Source organism: Balaenoptera musculus, chromosome 15 (genome assembly GCF_009873245.2).
Source record: "Balaenoptera musculus isolate JJ_BM4_2016_0621 chromosome 15, mBalMus1.pri.v3, whole genome shotgun sequence".
In the NCBI taxonomy this organism is placed as follows: Eukaryota; Metazoa; Chordata; class Mammalia; order Artiodactyla; family Balaenopteridae; genus Balaenoptera; species Balaenoptera musculus.
Genome location: NC_045799.1, coordinates 73,602,114 through 73,617,880, shown reverse-complemented (window position 1 = coordinate 73,617,880; position 15,767 = coordinate 73,602,114). Strand labels below are relative to the sequence as shown.

General features: G+C 41.1%; 1 protein-coding gene across 4 annotated transcripts in view; it reads right to left on the bottom strand.

Moving 5' to 3' along the window:
• The window catches only part of TMEM248 (transmembrane protein 248), a 34,033-nt gene extending 19,173 nt beyond the window's left edge, over positions 1–14,860 (bottom strand). The window contains exon 1 of one of the 4 annotated variants that reach the window (XM_036825558.1): positions 14,830–14,860. The gene's annotated coding sequence lies outside the window, so the exon portion shown is untranslated. The other 3 variants (XM_036825554.1, XM_036825555.1, XM_036825557.1) reach the window with 3 other exon arrangements.
• Between the last annotated feature and the right edge of the window lie 907 nt (positions 14,861–15,767).

The following is a 15,767-nucleotide window of genomic DNA, read 5'->3' as shown; positions in this document are numbered from 1 at the left end:
GAGGGGATATGGGGACATATGTATGCATATGGGTGATTCACTGTGGTGTACAACAGAAACTAACACAGTATTGTGAAGCAATTATACTCCAATAAAGATTAAAAAAAAAACCCACTGTAGTATAGCAGAAACTAATGCAACATTGTAAATCAACTGTACACTAATAAAAATTTAAAAAATAAAATATTGCAAGCAATAACAGTGTTTCTTTCCAACACTTATTTCATTTTTTTTTTTTTCTTACTACTTTGCCTAGAACCTTCAGTGAAATGATGACTAGAAGCGGCAACAATAGGAATCCTTGCCTCATTCCTGGCTTTAAAGCAAATGCTTCTAATGCTTCACTATTAAATATGGCATATGTTAAAGGTTTCTGAAATTCCTCACCAGGTTAAAGTACCCTCTACTTCAAGTCTGCAAAGATAATTTCATTATAAATAAGTGTTACACTTTAATGAATGCTTTATCTGCAACCTCCGAACAATCAAGTTTTCTCCTTTAATTTGTTAATATGAACTATGTTAGCTGATTTTTTTCATGATGACTCACATTTGCATTCTTTGGATAAACTTAATATAATCATGATCTTTTAAAACTATATTGCTGACTTATGTTTGCTAAATTTTATCCTGAATTTCCACACCTATTCGCAAGTGAGATAAAAAAAAATTATAAGCCATTATCATTCTCTCTTTGACTGTATATACTCCTTTACTTGTATGACTAAGTCATTCTAGTATCATAAGATTAATTGAATGTATTCACTCATCTATTTTCTAGAACAATGTGTATAACATATTTGCTTCTATTTCTGGGAAGCTTGATAGACCTTGACCAAAAAACCATCTGGACTCAAGTTTTTCTCTAGTTTTGTATTTTGGTGGGCTGTCTTAACTCTTTATTCATGTTCTAAAAATAAGTCTATGTTTTCTATTTCTAGTAAGTCAATTTTGTTAAGATGTATTATTCTAGGAAATTGCCCGTTTTATATATTTTTTTAAGATTTCTGGCACAGTATCATCTTGTGATTTGTTTAATTTTTACTTGTAGTCATGTTCTTTTTCATTACAGATGTTTTTGTGTTTGTTTTCTCCTCTCTCCTTGTAATCAGTTTTACCAGAGCTGTATTGTATTTGTGTTTTCAAAGAGCCAGTATTTGGTTTTATAGATTATATATAGATAATTTCTTTTTTTTCTTTTTCAGTAATTTCTACATTTTAAAAAAATTATTTTTCTCCATCTGCCTTCTTTGGGTTAACACAGTTTGGTTTTTCTAACCTCTTCAGTTGGAATCTTATCTCGGATTTTTCTGTTTTTAATGGAGGCATTTCAAAATACAAACTTCCCTCAACATACTCCTTCTTTAGCTGCATTACTTTCCCTCACCATTTAGCATCAATCTAATCCATCAGCAAATCTTGTTGATTTTCTTTCCAAAATGCATCTCAGATCTACCCACTGTGCCCTATCTTCTTGTTAAGATGACAGAGACTATCACTGTATCAGTCCTCTACATGTCTCTACAGCCCTACGACCTCTATATCCAAGTGCCCACTGAACATCCTTATACATTCTACAACATGTTCAAAACTGAACTAATCTGCATTCCTGCCTAATCTGACTCTTCCTCCTGTATTCCCCATCTCAATCTAGAACTTTGGAAAACATCCTAGACTGCTTCTGCCCCATATCCAAGTAACTACTAAGTGCTAAAGATTCTATTTTTTAAAAAAATAAATTTAATTTATATTTTTTATTTTTGTCTGCGTTGGGTCTTCATTGCTGCGCGTGGGTTTTCTCTAGTTGCAGCGAGCAGGGGCTACTCTTTGTTGTGGTGCGTGGGCTTCTCATTGCGGTGGCTTCTCTTGTTGTGGAGCACGGGCTCTAGGCGCGCGGGCTTCAGTAGTTGTGGCTCACAGGCTCTAGAGCACAGGCTCAGTAGTTGTGGCACACGGGCTTAGTTGCTCCGTGGCATGCGGGATCTTCCCAGGGCTTGAACCCGTGTCCCCTGCATTGGCAGGCGGATTCTTAACCACTGTGCCACCAGGGTAGTCCAAGATTCTGTTTAACATCGCTTACTTCTGACTCTTCCCTTCCACACTCCTCTGCTACTCCCCTTAGTTCAGGCCCTCGTCATCTTCTTTTGCAACTATTTGCTAAGTCTCAATTGGATCTTCCTGCTATCAGTCAAATAATCCATCTTCACATGCTGTCAAGAGTGATTTTTCCAAATGCAAATCTAATCACATTACTGCTTAATTATCTCAGAGCTCCAAATGACCTAGGGATAAAGTCCCGCTTAATTATCTCAGAGCTCCAAATGACCTAGGGATAAAGTCCAAGCTCCTTGTAATGGCAATCCACCATAAACTAGGTCTTGTCTACTTCTCAATGGTTTGACTAACTGCTTGCAATTCCCAGAACATATTAGACAATATTACAGCTTCAGGCCTTTGAGTCCACTGGTCCTCCTGACCATCACGAACCACATCTTACTACTTCAACTCCCCTCTTTCAAGGCTCAGAGGAAGGGTTACCTACTCTATGAAACTTTTCCCTCCCCCACCAGCCCCTCAGGGAGAAGTGACCACTTTCACTTTTATGCCCCCACTATACTCCAAAAATTTCTCACACAGAATGAAACACCTTACTGCAGTTGCCTATGTATACATCTATCTTCCCAACCAAGCTGTAAGCCTCTCAAGGGCAGGTACAACATCTTATCGTCTCTATATTATCAATATCTAGACACAAAATAGGTGATTTAAAAATGCAAGTTCATTAAATGAATGAATCAATTAATCCAGACTTAAACTAAAAAATAATCTAGAAAGTGATTTCCGCAAGGATTGCAGGATACAAGGTTACAGACTTAAACTAAAAAATAATCTAGAAAGTGATTTCAGCAAGGATTGCAGGATACAAGGCTAATATACAAAAGCCAATTGCTTTCCTATATACTAGCAAGGAACAAGTTGAGTTTGAAATTAAAAACACTGTATCATTTATATTAGCACTCCTCCATAAAATACTTAAGTATAAATCTAACAAATGTGTACAAGATCTATATGAGGAAAACTACAAAACTCTCATGAACAAAATCAAAGAACTAAATAAATGGAGAGATATTTCATGTTCATGGATACAACAACTCAGTATGTCAAGATGTTAGTTCCTCCCAACTTGACCTACAGGTTCAACACAATCCCAATCAAAATCCCAGCGCGTTATTTTGTGGATATCAACAAACATCTTCTTAAGTTTATACGGAGAGATAAAAGAACCAGAATAGTCAATACTGAAGGAGAAGAACAAAGTGGGAGGACTGACTGTATTTGACTTCAAGACTTACTATAAAGCTACAATAATCAAGACAGTGAGGTTTTGATTGGCAAAAGAACAGACAGATACATCAAAGAAACAGAATAGAGAGCCCAGAAATAGACCAACATAAATATAGTCAGGTGATCTTTGACAAAGAAGCAAAAGACAAGTCTTTCAACAAATAGTGCTGGAACAACTGGACATCCACATGCAAAAAAATAAATCTAGACACACACCTTATACTCTCAACAAAAAAGAACTCAAAATGGATCACAGACCTGACTGTAAAATGCAAAACTATAAAACTCCTAGAAAGTAACATTGGGGAAAACCTTGAGTTTGGTGATGACTTTTTAGATAAGGACACCAAAGGCACCATCCATGAAAGAAGGAAGTGGTAAGCTGGACTTCATTAAAATTAAGAATTTCTGCTCTACAAAAGACACTGTTAAGAGAATGAGAAAATAAGCACAGACTGGGAGCAAATATTTGCAAAAGACATCTGATAAAGGACTGTTCTCCAAAACATACAAAGAACTATTAAAACTCAACAATAAGGGGGCTTCCCTGGTGGCGCAGTGGTTGAGAATCCGCCTGCCAATGCAGGGGACACAGGTTCGAGCCCTGGTCTGGGAAGATCCCACATGCCGCGGAGCGGCTGGGCCCGTGAGCCACAGTTGCTGAGCCTGCGCGTCTGGAGCCTGTGCTCCGCAACAAGAGAGGCCGCGATAGCGAGAGGCCCGCGCACCGCGATGAAGAGTGGCCCCCGCTCACCGCAACTAGAGAAAGCCCTCGTGCAGAAACGAAGACCCAACACAGCCATAAATAAAATAAATTAAAAAAAACTCAACAGTATAAAATTGATGCCTAATAAGAACCTGCAGTATAAAAAAACAAACAAAACAACTAATACTAAACTTTCATTGGGTTATTTGTATGGAAATATGTTAATATAAATGTTTCAGACATTACATGAAATTTCTAAAAATCTTATATTTGTATTTGTATGGAAATATGTATGGAAATATGTTAATATAAATGTTTCAGACATTACATGAAATTTCTAAAAATCTTATATTTGTATTTGTATGGAAATATGTATGGAAATATGTTAATATAAATGTTTCAGACATTACATGAAATTTCTAAAAATCTTATATTTGTATTTGTATGGAAATATGTATGGAAATATGTTAATATAAATGTTTCAGACATTACATGAAATTTCTAAAAATCTTATATGTTCTGGTATAATGTTATAAGTAATAATCCTAGTTATTACTTTAAAATGTATATCTCAGAAATAACTAATTTTCTTGTCAACTGCATTATTATGAACTTTCATCAAATCTTTAACCGTGGTCATTTTTAAGTCTCTTGTCATTTACAGACAGTTCTGGGTGTACTCTGATGATTTTGCAAATATGTTCCTATAAAAGGGTTTCATCTTCAAGAAATTCATGGAAAAGACTCTGACAAGTACAGGTTTCTGGTAACTGACTGTACTGCTGAACTGAATGAACAAGCATTTTCAGAACTCTAATGAAAAACTGATGAACTCATAAAAGTGGTAACAAAATATCAAGATGAAAAAAAAAATGAATTACATGGGACTGAGTGAACTGATGAGGATGAGTATAATTTTTGTGACTTTCTGTCTGAATTTAAAAAAAAAAATCCCACAAGGACTCAGAGGCAAAGAATATACAAATCAATTTTCACTGCAAAGTAAAGGAGCTGTTACAGTGGAGGATTACTGGACTGAATGTCAATATTATGACATAGTATGAGTGTGTTTCATGTTTGGTAACTGCAATCATTGTTGCTTTTGTTGTGGTCATCCATGTACAATGCTTGGTGTCAGTCTATTTATCTCTTGTAAAAATAAAATACAGTGTGTGTGTGTGAAAAAAAAAACAAAAAAAAAACTCAACAATAAGAAAATAAACAACACATTTTAAAAATTAGCCAAAGAGCTTAACAGACACTTAAACAAAGAAGATTTTCAGATGGCAAATAAGCATACGAAAAGATGCTCCCAAATCACATGTCATCAGGAAATGCAAATTAAAACAAGATACCATGACACACTTATTAGAAAGGCCAAAACCCAGCATACTGACAATACCAAATACTGGCAAGGATGTTGAACAATAGGAACTCTCTATTCATTAAATAGGATTCAAATAACAAATGCTGGCAAGGATGGGAACTTCCCTGGTAGTCCAGTGGTTAAGAATCCGCCTTCCAATGCAGGGGATGCGGGTCTGATCTCTAGACAGGGAAGTAAGATCCCACATGTCGCGGGGCAACCAAGCCTGCGCGCTCTAGAGCCAGCACGCCACGACTAGAGAGCCTGCATGCCACAACTACTGAGCCCACGTAATCTGGAGCTTGTGCGCCACCAACTAGAGAGAAGCCCACACACCGCAACAAAGGGCCAACACACCACAGTGAAAGATCCCACGTGCCACAACTAAGACCCGAGGTAGCCAAATAAATAAGAATAAAAAAAATGCTGACAAGGATGTGGAAAAAACGGAACCCTCGTACACTGTTGGTGGGAATGTAAATTGGTGTAGTCACTATGGAAAACAGTATGGAAGTTCCTCAAAAAAACTAAAAATAGAACTACCAATATGATCCAGTAATTCCACTTCTGGTATATATCTGAAGAAAATGAAAACAATAATTAAAAAAGATACATGCACCCCAATGTTCATATTAGCACTATTTACAACAGCCAGGACATGGAAGCAACATGTGTCCTAAGTGTCCATCAACAGATGAACGAATAAAGAAGATATTCCATATATACAATGGAATATTACTCAGCCATAAAAAAGAATGAATCTTGCCATTTGCAACAACATGGATGGACCTGGAGGGTATTATGCTTAGTGAAATAAGTCAGACAGAGAAAGACAAATACTGTATGTTATCACTTATATGTGGAACCTGAAAAATGGAGCAAACAAATATAACAAAACAGAAACAGACTCACAGATATAGCGAACCAACTAGTGGTTACCAGTGGGGAGAGGGAAGGGGGGGTGGGGCAAGATAGCAGTAGGGGGTTAAGAGGTACAAACCACTATGTATAAATAAGCTACAAAGATGTAATGTACAGCACAGGGGATACAGCCAATATTTTATAAGAACTTTAAATGGAGTATAATCTATAAAGTATTGAATCACTGTGTTGTACACCTGAAACTAATACTGTATATCGACTATACTTCAATTAAAAAATAAAATAAAAAAGATTAATAGGCTTCAGAAACAAAAACATCAACAGTAAATTACAGTTCCATTTATTAAGAAAGACAACAAAATCTGAATCATATATAAATAGGAACTATTCTCCACGTGGAACTACAATTATGAAACATTTAGAAAAGCAAAAAAATCTGAATTCCCTTCTAGATAAAACTAACGGTCGTTAAAACCATGTCACACTAGAATTTAAACATATATATATAGATAGATATATATATCTATCTATATATATATATATCAACATAAATACCCACAAATTAGCAAGCAATGTCAACATAAGCCAATTTAATTAGGGAAAGTTCTAGAGGAGGCCAATTGTATTCACTTAAAAAGTAAAAGCAGGGCTTCCCTGGTGGCGCAGTGGTTGAGAATCCGCCTGCCAATGCAGGGGACACGGCTTCGAGCCCTGGTCTGGGAAGATCCCACATGCCGCGGAGCAACTGGGCCCGTGAGCCACAACTACTGAGCCTGCGCGTCTGGAGCCTGTGCTCCACAACAAGAGAGGCTGCGATAATGAGAGGCCCGCGCACCGCGATGAAGAGTGGCCCCCACTTGCCACAACTAGAGAAAGCCCTTGCACAGAAACGAAGACCCAACACAGCCATAAATAAATAAATAAACCCAAAAGTTAAAAAAACAAAAAACTAGCACAGCACATATTTCTTAAAAAAAAAAGTAAAAGCATTTTCGTTTTTTTTTAGTAAAACTATTAAAAGTCCAAATATTTCATAAACATAAAATTCCTTTCCACCATTTACAAGTGTTTTCAAATATGAAATTAACAAGAGCTAAACAAATGTATTTTCCCTGCAAAGAATTACAAGAAAATTTCTGTAATCTTCTCAACAGTAAATGTCACTTTTAATTAAAAAATAAGTTAAGCTCTATGGGGAGAAGAAAAGTGGATGGAGAGAAGGCACAATATCCGACCTCCCTCCCCTATATTCATTCATCCCAACTCCAATTGGAGACTTTCACCAGGATAAAGGTAAGAAATGACCAGGGCTGTGAAGCTGCCTCTCTGGAAAGTCTAGGGATTTAAGGTACACAGAACACGGCCAAAGGCGATTTCACAAGTGTGTGAGAGCACACAACTGAAGTCCATCGACTCAGTACCTAGAGCTCTGAGACTAGTTCAATGACAACACTAAACATCAGGTTGCAATTCAAGTAAGCAAAAGGCAATACTAAGATTATTCGAGAGTTAACTCAAGCAACCCACAAGTTAGGAGATCCTAAAAAGGGGAGGGGAGACTATTACAAACTTTCTAGAGACCAACCTGGCCACACATACCAAGAGCACTAACACTTAGCGCACTCTTACTTCTGTGATTCTGCCTCTAAAAGTTCACCTGAGAAGACACCCACGGCTGAAAACAAAGACTTAACTACTAAGATGGTTATCTCAGGAGTGTATAAAATAGTAAAAACTGGAAAACTAGATATCCCACAATAGTAGGGAAATGGTTCAAGTATAATATATCACCAGTAGGAAAACTATGTAGCTGTTAAAAAAACACAGGATCTAAAATACACAAAATGAGGGTATTTCAGGTTTTTAATGTGTGAGAGCTACACAAGCACTTACATGGGAAAAAAAGACATAACGTACCCTCAAATGTAAACAGGGATGGTTATCTCTAGCTGGTGAGATTACATATGTCTTTTCTTTTTTTAACGTTTCCATCATGAATATGTATTTCCTCTGCAGTAATTTCTAACAATAAAATTTATAAATAATCTTCCATTGATCCTGCTGGTCTTGTGGCCCAAATAAAACTTCATTAAATCTTAATTCCATTCATTTTCTTCATTAATAAAGGCAATATACAGGGGGGGAAAAAAGAAAAAAAAGAAACAAGTGATTTCTTAAACCGACCTAGAAAAAAAAATAAATAGAAAACAGGACAATCCTTTAATACGTCCTGGTGCTAAAGAAAGGCAAAGCTTAACTTGCAGTGATTTGTACTTGGATCTGTGAGAAACCAAAAATAAAATGAGAAAGAACACTGACTAGACTCCTCCAGATAATCCAGTGCTGCACGCTCCCGGGGCAGGTGGTGCACACAGCTTCTCCAGACAAGCGTAGGTGCCCCCATTAGGGCAGAGGTTGCGAGGGCATGGGGTGTAGGGGTAACCACGAGCCAAACGGGTGCCCAGGACGGGGAGGGGGTCCTGCAAGGCAGGGGAGAAGAGTTTCAAGAAGGAAGAGGTATCAGCCAAATATTGCTGGGAAGTGACCAAGCGTGAGGAGTACAAAGAAAGGGTCTCTAGGCCCCTCTGTGCTATAAAAAGTACTCAGGCAAACCCGCGCTTGCCTAATCACAATTCTCCACCTGGCAAGATCACTGGTGACCTCTGAAACCTCACTCTGGCAGGAGGCGGAAGTCAGACAGTAAGGAGATGATAACAGGGGAGGGGAAACAGAGGCAACAGCGGAACATCACTGGTTCAAATGGGAGGCAGGAGGGACAGTGGGGTCACGAGAAGTGAGGAAACAAACATATCTGTAAGCAGAGAAGGAGCCAGTAAAAGAGGAAGGCCTCCCAAGGGACCAGTGAAGGCAGAAATGTATAATTTTGGAATTTGATTATAATATTTTATTAGAAAGGAAGTAAATTAACATTCATTATGCCAGACACATGAGTCCTTCATGTGTCTCTCTCCCTCTCCAGAGCCCACGAACTTTAAAGTGTACCACATGCTGACTTGTCCAAGTTTACAACTAGAATCTCTGGACAGGATGGGGATTCCACACTCCCAGATGATATTTCCTAAATAGTTCCTAACTTATTCTAAGATACACTAAACCACTACTTGTGACCCAAATGAAAAAGTTCACTTCACATGAACAACAAAACCACCATTCATCTTATTAAACTGGATTTTCCACCTTAGGCTAAATGAGAAATTCCTTAAAGCTCTCCTATAAAGTCATGCCCTTTTCAAAGTTCTGAAGAGACTAGGAGTCAGGGAAGTGGTGGAAGAACACCACAGGGGGACCGAGAGGGGAGGATGAGAGAGGCAAGCTTGCTCTAATATCCACTGCAGGAAATACACTGGTCTTGTGCTAAGAGAGAATAGCAGGAACTCGCCTTGATGTGGGAGAGGCCCATTTTGAATGTAAAAATTAAAGTAGCATTTCCCAAATATCCTGTGATGTTTGAGATATTCAGAGGGCTTTAAGGCTGGGGATTGTAAACCCTGAGCCTAATAAAGAACATTAATGGATGCGATGCCGGATTATCCAAGACTCAGCAGAGATGAGGACACGGGATGGTATCAGAGAGACCCTGGGCGATCTCAACACCCAGCTATCCAGCACTGAGGAGAAACCACCCTCCCTCCCCCACCACACAGCGAGTGTAGACGGAAAAGACCTTCAAAGAGGCAAACGCGGAGTAAGAAAGTCGAAGGAGAACTTCAAGGTCTCCACTAAGGTCTCAATGCTAAAGCCAAAGTCTGGGTTTCGGTCCTTTCTTACCCCTCTGCGGCACTGCACACCGAGGGCCACACCACCTTCCGGCTTCCGGGACATCACTCTCCCGGCCACCCTTTCACTCGTCTGGCCACCATTCCTTCTCACTCTTCTTCAAAAGTTGAGGCTCCCCGTGGGCTCCAGCTGGGCCTCTGCTCAAGGTGGACACACTCATTCTCGGCTTCCTATCAATTTCACCTACCCCCTCACTCCAGATGGAAACATCTACCTACCCAACACTCCATGCAGATGACCCACAGGCACCTGAACCACCAAGGCCAAAACTCATCCAAAATCCCCAAATCAGCTCCTCCTTATAAAGAAAGACAGAGCTTTCTACCCAGGGACCCCTGGCACCCATTCTGGACTCTCTCTCCTACAACCGAACGGTTATCCGTCACCAGCCCTGTCGCGCCCATCGCTGCAGTGTCTCTCAACAGCAGCTTTTGCTCCAGCCCCACGGCCTCCTTCAGCCAAACTGAACCCCAAATGTGTCCTGCCCCTGTGCTCTCTCATCTCCGTGACGCCGTTTCTGCACCCTCCTACCTCGGGCAGTGCCCGGCACCGGGAAGGTGCTTGCCAGTAATGTCTTACACTACCGCCCACTTTTGTGAACGAGGCACGCTGTTCTAAGAGTTCTGCACATTTCATATGGTCCTCACAACATCTGCATTTTACAGGTGAGCAAATTCAGGCGTAAGGAAGTTACCTAAGCTACCCAAGGTCCTAAACGAACCTGGATTCAAACCTAGTCGGCCTCCAGAGCCCGTGCATTAACCACTAAGTGCTCTACTGCCTCCCAGTAAACGTTATGAGTCTGAATAGAGTCAACCCCATCAAATGAGATGAACACTGAAAAGTATGCATACAATTTTGTAATTAAGACATCAACAGTGATGTAAGCAGAAACCCCTCTCATTAGGGGCTAAGGAAAGAGTATCATTTTTAACAGCCACCATTTAAAATGTGCTGTGGGCCAGGCCCCATGCCAAGTGCTTTACACACGTCATATGTTCTAATCTTCACAACACTGCTAAGTAGGTATTACTATCCTCATTTTACCGAAGAGGAAACTGAGTCAAAAGAGGTTAAGTAATTTATACAAGGTTATACTACAAAAAAGTGGCAGTAAGTAATTAAGACTCTGACTTACACCCCAAGCTGTGCCATCAATCACAATACCAGGATTGATAAGTAGGTTTCAAGTCCAATGCCAGATAGAAAAAAAAAAAAAAAAAATTCACATGCCATGGATAGTGTATTTTAGTCACCGACTTCAATATAAGCACAATTAAAATGGATTTTTCTGAGGTTACCTTATTTCCCATCTCTTCAGTAAGGCAACTCCCACCTCAGCACCCTCATCAGGGTATAAAGCAAAGACAAGTGGAATCTCCTGCCAATGGTTTCTTGTTTGTTAATCTAATACAACTCACAGTGCAGAGAGACTTTCAAACACTTGTTTCACTCAACAAGTTTAAATGATCAAAAGAGAAATTATAACAGAAAGCATAAAGTTTTAGTCGCTAAACATGCATTTTAGGCAACATTGGTACTCAAAGACAAAAGGAAAAGGAACAACATGGGCTGATAATAATTTCATGGACTTATTTCCATGAAATTTGGACTTATTTCCAAAATTCAGACTTTGGCTGTATTTCTACTCACTTACAACTAATTAATACATTGCTCCATTTGCAAAATCATGATATAAAATCATGGGAACTTTCAACATGTTCCCTCTCTCCTTTTAACAAATAAGTTCATCTTAGTCCCGAAATTGAAAATAATTTCTTTTTTCTTCGTTTTTTTTAATTGCTGACCTACTTAAAAACCAAATTAAAAGTATCCCCATATTAAGATGTAATGATCTGGGGTTTAATTAACAGATACTTAAGAAAACAAATATGAGTGATGACAAGATTAAACGAACACTAAAAGCTCAATATGAAACTATAACATCCAAACTCAGTGTAAAGACTGGGAGATGTTCTGAAAACAGCATTTTTAAACAAACAGCACAAAAGTCCAAATGACAAATGACAGCCCTTTGCAAACTATCATCACCAAACATTGTTCTATAGTCCCCAGGACTACACTTAGGTATACAATTATACACAGAACGAGCTGTAGATCCCTGGTCAAATTTATTTTCTGTATGGAAAAGATAATTTAAGGATTTCTATGTTTATCAGAACAAATCCTACACGGAAATTCCATTTGCTAAAAACCGTATCTTTCCTCCATTTCCTTTTTTTCATTTTAATTGGAATGTTGTAGTGAAAAAAAATTTTTTTTAATTCTAAAGCCCTCTTACATGGCAATATTATTTGACAAAAACATCCCATAGATCTGCCATGCCTATTAGGACCACCCTTTTTTAGACACTTGTCTATAATAAGGAGGAGACAGAGCAGTGGGTAGAGAGGGAACAAGAGTCAAAAAGAAGCATGAAAAAGTTAACATGGTCCTGAGCATGTTCAGAGAAAAGCTAGAGTTGAAGCCAGTGAGGTCCTAGGACTAATCATAATGTTCCAGAGCAATTACATGGCGTCCCGTTTAAACAGCTTCAAAGGTTCTTCAACAACTGGGTAATAGAAACAAACAGCATCTCTGTGAAGTGAACTAGATGTCATTAAAAACCCTCAGGAGACGGCTAAGAGCCTGCCATTTAACACTTGGCTGCAGCCAGAGTAGCAGAGATGGTACTGGAGCTGTGCTCCTGCACACTAAACACAGGCACTGAAACAACTTGCAGACAGCAAATTTAATTTCCTGATTGTTAACACCAGACAGGAATTACAATCAGCCTCTTTTTCATTGTCTTTAAAGTAAGCTAAGCACTGCTTTGTGTCATTGGCTGTTTAACAGAACAAGACAAACTCACCAAATGAAAACAATTCTCTAGAACCCAGAAATCCACCAGAAGCCAGATTGGGTAGCATGTGTTTTCTGTCTTAGAAAAGCACTTAACCCTTAAGCAGCTGCCTCTGTCAGTACTTCCAGGCATCTACTGCCCAGTTCCTAGACTAGGTGCCCTTCCACCAACTGACCCGAGCTTTTTCACTTCCCAGCTAATTCTGAATGACCCAAATCCTCCCAATCCTTCGAGGTCCACCTCAAAAGTTACTTCCTTTATGAAGCCTTTTCTGATCCTAATCAGAAGAAAATCCTTAATAGCTGGTATCTCCATACGACACTTTAGTCCTGCCACATCTTACAGCCTATTGCATTCTCTAAGTTCCTTGCGGGCAGAAACTGTATTTGCACTTAGGTGTGTCTCGCTTCCCTGCAGTAGCTGCAGCTACGGCCCCAACAAAGCAGGTGCGCTCAATCAGCATCTGTGACCTTAGTACCCAGAGGCCAGTGGCAGCCCTGATTCCAGTCCATCTCAATTAGGTCACAGAAATTCTTCCCGGACCTTTACTAGAAAGTCAACCCACTGCCTCCTTACTCCTGGAGAATAAATAGGCTTGGAATCATGAAGTATGACTGCACAACAGGTCCATTTCCTTTGAGAATCCTGAAATGAAATGAGGGAGCAGGAAGGTACTCACACCAGCAAGCAATGATGGAGCATTCATCTACAGATGGGATACAAATGCTCAGACGCCAAGCTGACCAAAAAGAAGGCTATAGGGACAAACCAACAGTCATCACCAACCCTGGAGTTCCTCCTGCCACCTCCCAGAGTGGGCTCACCTGAGTCGGGAAAGTAGCAATTCAGGAGCTTTCCTGCTTTCAAGCAGACCGCAAAGAAGCTCATCATTCAACACTCAGCCAAGGCTGTCATCTGCTAGTTGAGAACTAAACTACAGACGTCGGATTTTTCAACAAAGGCCCCCTCACCAGCTGTCCACCGGTTATGGTGTTTGCACAATTCAAAACAGCACAACAGGCGTAGATTTATTCCGGGTGGTGCCTATCAAGGGAAGTACAACTACGTGCCGCTAGATTATCTTGACGCCACACAATTTAGTTTATTAAAATATGAGTGAAGATGATAATCCACCCCACCTCTGGAAACTTAGCAAGCTTGACACAAAAATTACCACTATTTCATTTTAAGTGTCTGTACATACGCAAGTCTCTCCCTCCTATCTCCTTTCTGAGATGTGTATCCTTTGCAAACGGAGAGTAACGCAAACCCAACCCAAACTCAAAAATGGCAAACTACCAACACGTTCCCCGTGCCAAACCCAAATTATCCAGGCCTCTGCTCCAGACGGGGGAAGCCCCGCCATCTCGAGGGCGGCCAGGGAACTCCGGCTCCGGGGACGCGAGTGGACAAACCCCGGTGGCGGGGGACCAGGCCGAGGCCACAGCGCAGGCCAGACCCGGGCAACCCCCACCGGTGGCTGGGGCAGGGGCTGCAGCCCGAGATGCGAGGGAGAAACCCGGCCAGCTCGTCCCCTCCCGGCCACGGGTCGGCCGCGGCCGAGCCCCGACCCCGGGCCGCCCGCCCCGGCTCACCCCGCCCCGGCGGGCAGCGGCGCGCCCCGGGCCCGGCCGGGCCAGCTGCTCGCCGGACGCCCGCGGCCGCTCGGAGCTCACTCGCGGCGGCGCACGGCGGGCCCGGGGCCGCTCGGCACCATCCTCCCCGCCGCGCCGGCTCCGCGGGGCCGACGCGAGGACCAGAAGCCAGTCAGGCTCGCGCCACCGCGACACGGATTGGTGTCCGGGTCCGGCAGTCGTAGTTTCCGGGTAGAAAAAAACGCCACCGCCAACGCCGCCTTAACCCCCGACACCTGGCGTCCGACGGCGGCGCGGCCGGGACAAGACTCCTCAGTCGCGGGTGGCGGAGACCACGCCTCCTGGCTGGGTCACGTGAGGGGGCTTGCGCGTGAGTACGTGGGCTGCGTGCGTGCGGGCGTTGAGAGCGGGGCGTCGTTTTGTGTGTCTGTGAGTGGGGTGTTGTGAGAGTGATTGTGCAGAGTGTGCGTGCGTGGTGCACGTTTGTGGATCTGTGTGTGTCAGTGTGCATTATGTACAAGGCCGTGGCTGGTGCACATACGTGGATCTCTGTGTGAATCTGTGCGCGTGTTTAGTGTCTGGTGTGAGTGCAAGATGTGTGCGTGTGTGTCTGTGTGTTTCTCTGCTCCTGTATTAATCACTGCTGATGAAAGTATCGCTTGGTACAATCAAAATTATGAAATAATTTTGTAAAATGATTTAAAATAATTTTGTAAAATAAATTTGGCATTGTCCGGTAAACTTGAAGATACACATCATCTCTGGAGAATATGTGTGACCCTGGAGAAACACTTGCGCATCTGCACAAGTAAACCAAATAATGTTTATAGTGTCACTGTTTGTACACACGAAGAACTGAGGGAAAAAAACAAACGCCCATACAGTCAAATGTAAACCTAGACTTAGGTATATTCATAAATAATCAAATACAAAAGAGCTGTGAAAATAATTGGAAACAGCTGACACAACAAGGGGGCTCAACCTCAGGGAGCAAATCACAAAATGATTCATTGCAGCATAATTCCATTATATAAAATTCCAAAACATGCTAATCTCATGGACATATTGTTTAGAGGTGCATACATAATTGGTAGAACTCTGACAAGAACCGAGAGACAAGATGCACAAACTTCACGTTAAGTGTTAAAATGATGGAATTGGGGAGGGACACACAGGGCACTTCAAAGGTAATGGAAATGTTCTCTATCTTAAA